The sequence below is a fragment of the Crocuta crocuta genome, unplaced genomic scaffold (genome assembly GCF_008692635.1).
Source record: "Crocuta crocuta isolate KB4526 unplaced genomic scaffold, BGI_CrCroc_1.0 scaffold72, whole genome shotgun sequence".
Taxonomy (NCBI): domain Eukaryota; kingdom Metazoa; phylum Chordata; class Mammalia; order Carnivora; family Hyaenidae; genus Crocuta; species Crocuta crocuta.
This window is the reverse complement of record NW_027529427.1, coordinates 845,317-855,055: the sequence shown is the minus strand read 5'-3', so window position 1 is coordinate 855,055 and position 9,739 is coordinate 845,317. Positions and strand designations below refer to the sequence as shown.

The window sequence follows — 9,739 nt, the reverse complement described above, 5'->3', positions numbered from 1 at the left end:
GCTTTAACTTCAAAATATATTCAGGGGCACCTGGCTGGATCAGTTGGTAGAGAATGAGGCTCTTGGCCTTGAAGTCATAAGTTGAAGCCCACATTTGGGTGTAGAGCTTATTTAAAAAAAAATATATATATATATATACATATACATATGTGTACACACATATACTTTATAGTACCTATACTTCCAGTATCTGGCCACTTCTCGCCATTTCTACTCTTCCCACTCTGGTGATATACTGCAAATGCCTCCTAACTGATCTACCAGCTTCTATCCTTGTCTCTCATGCCCATTTTTAACACAACAGCCAGGGTGATCCTGTTAAAAATGTAAATTCAGGGGTGCCTGGGTGGCTCATCTGGCTAAACATCTGTCTCAGGCTCAGGTCACGATTTCACAGTTCATGAATTTGAGCACTTTGTCGGGCTTTCAGCTGCCAGCGTAGAGCCTGCTTTAGATCCTCTGGCCCTCTCTCTCTTTGCCCCTCCCCCACTAGCAGTCTTTCTCTCAAAAATAAAACATTCTTAACAAGAAAGGAAGGACACTCAGGCAGAGTGTTTTGACAGGGAGATCTATTTCCCCCCGATTCTGGCAACGCTAACAATTTCTGTACTCAGATTTATAAGACGTCAAAAAAATTACCCAAAAGTTAGAAATGTGTCCTTTTGGTTTAGGACGGGGTTTGTGCCTTTGATTGATTTCCCCTTGACTGGGTTACTTTACAACTCAGGAAGGCAGAGATTGACTCAGAGATGCAAATACTCCCTGCCTGGTGGTGGAAAAGATAATCCTTTTTTTTTTTTTTTTAAGGTTTTATTTATTGAAGTAATCTCTACATGCAACATGGGGCTCGAAACTCATGACCCCTGAGATCAAGAGTTGCTCACTCCACCGACTGAGCCAGCCAGGTGCCCCTAGAAGATATAATCCTAAAGTTATGGTTCATGCTTCAATAGGACGTCAGCCAGTTTTGTATCCAACCCAGCAGCCTTTTCTAACATTCCTGCATTAAATTGACTGTAAATATCAAGCTTCTCAAATGCACTTTGAGCTGATTTTAATGTCTCACTGGTTCTTTCATTACTTAACAAGTTATATAAAACCTTTGACACGTGTTCTTTTTATATTTGCATGAGAGTTATGATTCTACCTTTTTGAAAAGCATACTTTAACATCATTTTCACAGAACTGAAAAGCTGCCACTCAAAATGGTTCCTAGGCTCTTTATTCATTGATTAGCCCAAGCATGTGATGCCATAGATTCTCTTGTTGTTTGCAGACAAAGGGGTAATGAAGTTGGCAGTTGGCTGGACTTTACGCAGCAAAAAAGGTCTAAAATTAGCCACTGCTTTTTGACATATGGGTTAGTACGCGTTGGTTTTCTACTGCTGCTGTAACAATTTACCACAACTTAGTGGTTTAAAGCAACACACATTTATTACCTCCCCGTTCTATAGATCAGAAGTGTGACATGCGTCTCACCGGGTGGAAATGGAGGTGTCATCAAGCTATGTTCTTTTCTGGAGGCCGGAAAAGAAAATCAACTTCCTTGTTTCTTCCCTAACTTCTCGAGCCTTCCTGCATTTCTCAGTTCACAGTCCCCCTTCCATCTTCAAAGCCAGCAATGACATGATGAATCCTCTGCCTATTCTGCCTGTCTTTTCTCCCACTTATATTTTTAAAGACTCTTGTTATTTGTCTCATTCAGATAATATAGAACATTCAGATATTAGAGAATGAGCATCTTATTTTTAGGTCAGCTGATTAGTAATTTTAATTCCATCTGCAACTTTAATGTCCCTTTGCCATCATATAATACATTCGTGGGTTTCATGGACAAGGACATCTTTGGGACCATTATCTGCTTACCAGAAGGGAGAAAACAGACAATTTAGGGAAATAATATATACATCTCTCTTCTTTATTTTTTCACTGAGACATCTCCCCAGTATCTTTGTGGATCAGAGCCATATCCCTTGTGAACAAAGGCAGAGTGGGCCTTCCATTACATTGATTTACAGTAGCAAATGCCAAGTATCTTTGTGCAAACATTTATGTGCATTAAGCATTTTATTCCTTTATTCATAATATATATATTTTGTAATTTAAATTTTAGTTAGCTAACATACAGTGCAATATTGGTTTCAGGAGTAGAATTCAGTGATTCATCACTTACATACAACACACTAAGCCTTTTAAGTAGATCTTTTGCACTACTCTATTTTCATACTGCAAAAGATGTGATGTAGTTGTGAAGTCAGACAGAAGCTGAATTTAAATGATAACTCTATTACTTACTATCTTCATGAACTTTGAACAATTTCCCTCACCTTCTTGAGTGTTAATTTCCTCATCGGTAAAGATTAATAGTAGTTAGCAAAAAAGTTTTTGAGAGAGTTGAACACAGTAATGTATATGAAGCCATGAACAGCGGCTCTAAGTAGATTTTATTATTTTATTTATTACTTTTTTTCACTTCCCACCCCCTCTAAGTATATTTTAAATCACTTTTTCCTTTTAGATGTCTTCCCAGGGGGAGTAGCTCTCCTGACCTAGGGTATATAACCCCAAAGGATATAAATTTAGTGCTTGGTTTCAACATGGATTTGTACCCAAATCCTGGAAAAGTAGACCAAAAGACAAACTAGAAGCCCCAGTGAGGTAATTTTTTAAAAGTAATCTCTACACCCAACATGGGGCTCTAAGGTACAACCCTGAGATCAAGAGTCACAAGCTCTTCTGACANATGACCCAAGCGAAAGTCGGACGCTTAACCGACTAAGCCACCCAGGCGCCCCAAGATTCTTTTGAGCTGAAGGCAATGGAGAATTAACAGAGGCCAGACAAGTTCTCCACCAAGATAACCCCTGCACCCAGTCTGGTTTTTGGTGCAGGGAGAAAAGTGAGCAATTTTCTGCAATTTATCATTCCTGAAAGCCCAAACTTTCTTTCATTTATTTATTAAAAACATTTTGGAGGGGCTGCCTGGATGGCTCAGTCGGTTAAGTGTCTGACTTCAGCTCAGGTCATGATCTCGCGGTTTGTGAGTTCAAGCCCCGCATTGGGCTCTGTGCTGACAGCTCAGAGCCTGGAGCCTGCTTCAGATTCTGTGTCTCCCTCTCTCTCTGCCCCTCCCCTGCTCATGCTATCTCTCTGTCTCTCAAAAATAAATAAACGTTAAAAAAATGTGGGGTTTTTTTTGGTTTATTTTTGAGAGAGAGAGAGAGCACAAGCTGGGGAGGGACAGAGAGGAAGACAGGATCTAAAGCTGGCTCTGTGCTAACAGCAGAGAGCGAGCCTGATGCAGGGCTCAAACCCATGAACCAACCGTGAGATTATGACCTGAGCTGAAGTTGGGTAGGTGCTTAAACGACAGCCACCCAGGCACCCCTCTTTCATTTATTAAGAAGGGTATATATGCTCCTAAGTCTAACAGCTACTTTGAGTTTTACTTTTCTGAGAATTCTCATACAAATAAATATTAATAAAACTGTATGCCTTTTCTCCTGTTTATTTTTTGTTAGTTTAATTCACGGGCCCCTATTAAGAGAGTAAAAATTTTTCCTCAACAGTAAATTCATTAACTAAACTCATTAGCATATAAACTCATTAACTCAATTGTGAGTTAATAAAGATGTGATGTATGCTGAATAAAAAAATAGTGATTTAGACGCACTGGTGATGACAAAAATATATTGGGTTACCAAATATATTGGTTCATATATTATCTAATAATAATAGATCATACTATGTGTCTGATATTGTATGAAATAATTTATAAATATTGCATTTATTTCCAACAATGACTGGCTGTTATTCCCATTCTTCAAAAAGAAAATCAAGACTGAGAGAAGGTACATTATTTGCCCTAAATTGCATGCTAATGGTCTAAACTGGTGGATTCTGTGTTATTGTCAACTTTATGCTACTCAAGGATGAGGGTGGGGGTGTATCCCTTTCTTTTGATGGAAATGCTCGATGGAATACTGAGCAAACTAATCAATATGGTAATTTAAAAAAATTTTTTAAGGCTTATTTATTTATTATTGAGAGACAGAGAAAGACAGAGCATGAGCATGGAAGGGCAGAGAGAGGCAGAGACACAGAATCTGAAGCAGCTCCAGGCTCTGAGCTGTCAGCACAGAGTCCTATGTGGGGCTTGAACTCACAAACCGAGAGATCATGACCTGGGCCAAAGTCTGACATTTAACAGATTGAGCCACTCAGGTGCCCCTCAATTTGGAGCTCTAATTTGTACTCTAAAGACAGGAAGTAGGGTGGGTGTACTAGAGGAAAAAGTTTTCTTTAACCCTTTTAGGGTTCCTGGCTGAGCCTGAAAATTAAATTGACATAGATTAACAGGAGAAAAGCATACAAATTGTTTAAAAATGATTAAAGAGGTCACCTGGGTGATGGCTCACTCAGTTGAATGTCCAACTTTGGCTCAGGTCATATTCTCAGTTTGTGGGTTCGAGCCCCATGTCGGTCTCTGTGCTGACAGCTCAGAGCCTGGAGTCTGCTTCAGGTTCTGTGTCTCCCTCTCTCTCTCTCTGCCCCTGCCCCTCCCCAATTCGTACTTTCTGTACCCAACTCATACTCGTCTCTTTCTGTCTCCGCAAAATAAATAAGCGGTAAAGCAAAAAACAAAAAACTATTAAAGAAGACAATTTAGCTTATACAAACTTTATTCAACACTTTACGAAAGTGGACAGTTTCCATTCAGAGAACTGCAAAATGCGGCAGAAGGCAGGAAGCTTTTAGAGGATAAAGAATAAAAGAACAAAGTGAGTATAGAGCCCACAGTTGGCTTAGTGTTTGGGGATTGGCTGATTGGATGTACTGAGTTTTTGGCCTAGGGAAGCATTTACAGGGCCATGAAATTTATCTAAAGTTTCAGTTTGCTGACCCAGCATTCCTGGGCAAGAAGAGACTCCATCTTGCCTAGAAATTTATTCCAACAAAAAAAATTTTTTTTTAATTTTTTTTAACATTTTTTTATTTATTTCTGAGAGAGAGAGACAGCATGAGCGAGGAGGGTCAGAGAGAGAGGGGGATACGGAATCTGAAATAGGCTCCAGGCTCTGAGCTGGCTGTCAGCACAGAGCCCGACGTGGGGCTTGAACCCACGAACTGTGAGATCATGACCTGAGCCAAAGTCGGACACTTAACCCGACTGAGCCACCCAGGCGCCCCTATTCCAACAAAATTTATTTACTTAAGGTAATTTCGATGTGACATGGGAGTCTTCATCCGAAAATGAAGATCCAAAGAAATAGAATGGTGTGTTTTTATCCGAGGTTTGATAAAGAGTGAACAGTTGTAGAGGAATATCCTAAGGAGTATGCGGTCCTTATTATACATTGGGAGAAATTTAGCAAGGCCTGTTTGTGAGGATTCTTCTTGGTGTCCTTTACTCTTCAGAGATATGGATACTCCTTTCAGCCCAGGGCACCTCTCACATGAGGGCTTTATGACCTGTTTTAGAGAAGGAAGAGGGAAGGAGTTTAGAATTACTTTCCTGCTCCCTCCATTTTCTCAAACTCCTTCAGTTTGAAAACTCAATATACCAGGTACTGTATTTTGGGACAGTGTATCCTGAGAAGTCGATCATGGGTACTAGTAGTGAGAAATAAGAGGTATTTTTGTCTTTTAGTTTTGTATATATTTTTTTCAGTTGACAGAAGGGCAACATCTAGGAAATTAATTCAGTAAATCATTATTTATCTTCTATTTGGTAGGGATTATGAAATGTCCCTCTTCTACATTCAACTTCCAGCCTCCAATTTTCCCCAGTTAAAGTTGAGGGCCTTAGATAATGTAAAGTTCTTTTTTGCTTTACAAATCTAAGAGTCATCAATCCTTTTAACCTTCATTTCATGTTCTCCCAATTAGACCGTATTTATCTATCTATCTATCTATCTATCTATCTATCCATCTATCTATTGCCTGTAGGTCACCAAGGGCCATTTATTTTGTCGCTTAGTAACATTTCCTGCAAATTAAAAAGAAAAGTCACATTGGACATGGTAAAAGCATTGGTCTCTGCCTTCTGACCTTTTTTTTCCTTTTCAAATTTTCATTTAAATTCTACTTAGTTAACCTATAATGTAATACTGGTTTCAGGAGTAGAATTTCATGATTCATCACTTACAACACCCAGTCCTCAACACAAGTGTCCTCCTTAATACCCATCACCCATCTAGCCCATCCGCCTTCTCCCAACTAGACCTTAAAAAATTGGCTGGGGGTGTGTGATGTGTATGGTGGTTCGCATCTAGCTGGTAGTGTTTAGAGTAAAAGTTATGATTTCCTTTTTCCCCTACTTCATCCAGTCCAGTTTTGCATAGAAGCTGATCACACCTGCTTACTCACCTGGTTTCTTGTAAATAGATACATTCCGATGATGCTAACACCTCTAGGGTTAAGGGCCTTCTCCTCCTCCACAATTCATCGTGCAAAGCTGGGTTTAGCAGGGCTGAAGAATGCTTATTCTAGGTTCAGTTGATATGCAAAATTAAACTGGCCTGCCGATTCTTCTATTCGCTTTAAGCTGCTGCCAAAGAGGTGAGCTCCTTTCAAAACCTGATTTTCCTTATTTAGGTGTGTTTTCAGGGGGAGGGCTTCGGCTTCTACACAACAGACACGACAGATAGAATGCATTTCCTTTTCACCTGTTTATGCTAATGACTTTCAATGTTATGCAGAGTAAAGAAATTATTTAGCCTCTATTCAGGAGAACGCTTTGGTTTGAAAAGGAAAACACTAATTCCAGCAGAATCATTAAATGAAAATGAGAAAGCTTAGCAAAATTCAAAAAAAAAAAGAAGAAGAAGAAAAGAAAAGTCAGTTAAGGATTTTCTAGGGATTACAGATTGTTTTGCTCCGTTTAGATAGAGACAAATTCTTCAGTACCTGTTCCCAATCTGATTTAGTCCATGAGAATGATTTTCATATGGACGGAGGTTTTCCTAATACTTCATTATTAACACATTTCTTTTTTATCCTGAAATTTCCTTTGGAAAATTGCTTACACCCATAACTCTGGAAGACTGGCCTGTCTTAGAGGGAAAGGAAGCTGAAAACAATTGTTGTGAAATATGGGGTACAAGCCTTTACATCAGAAAATTAAACTACTAGTTCATAATCAAGAACACATGGTCTGTGATAAGAGTATATTCCAGGCTAGATTTATAGCATTCCCCAAAATTACACATCGTCACTACCTTATTCCCTAAGATCTTCGGAATGTTTAACTTTTAGTAGCTGTAGGGGCTGGTGACCAGGGAAGACAAAAAAACCTTTAGCGGCGGAATGCATCTATCAGTAGTAGTACTGATTCTGCTTCACTTCTAACGGTGAATATACTTGGCATATATCACAGGCCTTCTTTGGACACTTAAAGGCACCAGTTCGCGAGGGAACTCGCGGAAGCACATGACTAGGGTTTCTGGACCTGAACGTCGTATCATCTGAAAACTGTCTCTGGATACAACGTTTTCACTTGTGCGGGAGATTCAGCTCGGGCCCCACACATGCACCGTAAGCCTCCGCAAGAAAGCTTTAAACTTCTTGGACGTGCCAGAAACCCGAGGTTGAATTAAATGACTAACGCTTTACCTAGTTTTTACCACTAGTTCTCTGCCAGAATCTTTTCAATTCATCCTCCGCCAAAGCCTGTCGACCGCCGACAACACACCCTTTCACACACACACACACACACACACACACACACACACACACCCCACGCCTCGCGTCTTTGCCGTCCCAGGCCTTTGGCTGCCCTCCGGTTTCTTCCCTCACGTACTTGCCCGGCTGGTTCCTAGAAGCCTGGCAGAGATTTCCCTCTGACCTGAATCTGGCGGCCACAGATCGAGCCTGGGTCCCAACACCCCGCCCTCGGCGCAGACCTACACGGATCTCCTTTACGAACAAAGAGGACACCTCTCGTTTTTCCTCTGAAAACAAATCCTGCGTTGGCTTTTAAAAGCGTGGGTGGACAGAGAAAATAACAGACGGGGACAGAGGCTGGGAAAAGCGAAGAGGTAAAAATTGTTACTGGATCAGGATAACGCCCGAGGAAGCGCCAGCCTCCCGGCCTCTGTAAAGGTAACCGAGGCCACTTATCTTTGTTCTGTGCCCCGAAGTAACCCAAGTTTCCCAAACCGGAGGTGGCACATAGTAGGTGCTCTATTAATAGTAGCTGAATGTTCCCAAAACTAGGAGCATTAAACACTGACAAGCGGCTCTCAGACGGAAAATGACAAAGGCCACCGCCTCCTCCAGTGTTTGGCACCCCCCCAATACAGCCCATTGTTCTACTCGTGTGTGCCCTCCCTTCATGCCTCTTCCCTGGTTTCCGTCGTCCGCCTTCGCATATACAGCTAAACACAAGACCACAGGCGCACACAAAACCCCTGAAACTACGCACTTAAATGGGTCGTTCAAAGCAAGTGTTATCGGGTTGCTGCTTTTAAATGAATGTCAACTCCTAATGGGTTCAGTTTCTGGGCAGCACTCTTTCCCGCCTTCCCGGAGCGGAGGTGAGGGTTAAACAATCCCCGTTCTCTCTCCGGGTCCTCGATCGCTTTCTCCCCTCCCCTCTCCTCTCCTCGGCTCCATCTCCTCGCCCCGTCCGGCGGGTCTCGAGGGTTGCTGCTGCGCTCCCTCCCTCTGCCCGGTCGTCCCTTTGATCCTTTCTTTCTAGCCCCTATTCCCAGAAGCTCCAGAAAATACCTCCTTTTTCCCCCTCGGCACGTCACTTCCCTCCCTTCTCCCATCTCCCGGTCGGGAGAGCGAGAGCGGGTTCCCCGCTAGAGGCCAGCACTTCCTCAGTCTCGTCCCTCCCACCGCCGAGCAGAACCCCGAGAGAAAGAAGGGAAAAAAAGAGGAGAAAGAGAGCGAGAGAGGGGGGAAAAAAAACCCACGACAACCCCGGGGCCTGGAGCGCAGAGGCCCGGGAGCGGCGTCGCCATGGCAACGGGCCCGGCAGGAAACGAGGGACTCGAGNCTTGGCCGCGCGGGGATGTTTCTGAGCCACCTCCGTGCGCGTACCGCCCCAGGTACCTCCCCCGCGTCTCGCCCTCCCTGCCGCCGGCGCTCCGCTCTGCGGTCCTTCGGCTCTGCGGGTCCAAGTCTCCGTGCTATTCATTCCGCCGCGCTTCACGCCGTCTGCCCGTCACCCCAGTTGCTTCTGACTGCTCGTTTTCTCATTCATTTTTCCTTCCCCGACTTTGCCTCTCCCAGCCGAGCACGCTGTCTGGTGACCTCCCTGCTTCGGATGGTCCGCTTGGTGCCTCATCCGATTCCTTGACTTCTGTCTGTCCCTCTCCTGCCCGGCTCGCCGCGATCCGCGAGCACGTTTCGCCGCTCACTTGGGTCACTTCACTCCTGGCTCCGCTCCATCCGTTCGCCGCCCTCGGGGTCTTTGACTCCTCGTTGGAACCTCATTTTCGTCGAGGTTCTGTGTACGGCGAGGACCCGTGGGCGCTGACCATCCCCGTTCTCCGGATCACTTCCATTTCTTTGGCACAGTCTTCCCGCATCCACCCCTTCTCCTGCCGCCCTTCCGATGCCCGTACTTTCTGCAAGACAAGAGTTTTATGTTTAGGGAACTTTATTCCCTCCAACTCTTGGCTCAATGGGCCCACCATCAGGTCCACTTCACTGTCCTTTTCTGGCTCCCTGCTAGAGGTCGGTGCTCCCAACCCAACCAACCCAACCCACCCCACCCCACCCCAACCCA

The 9,739-nt window shown here is 43.6% G+C and overlaps 1 protein-coding gene across 2 annotated transcripts in view; it reads left to right on the top strand.

The window, feature by feature from the left end:
* A2ML1 (alpha-2-macroglobulin like 1) overlaps positions 1–1,659 on the top strand; it is a 51,467-nt gene extending 49,808 nt beyond the window's left edge. The window contains exon 34 of one of the 2 annotated variants that reach the window (XM_077759047.1): positions 1,455–1,659. The gene's annotated coding sequence lies outside the window, so the exon portion shown is untranslated. Of the gene's footprint in view, positions 1–807; positions 1,055–1,454 lie in introns of those variants that run through there. The other variant, XM_077759045.1, reaches the window with a different exon arrangement.
* Positions 1,660–9,739: the final 8,080 nt, after the last annotated feature.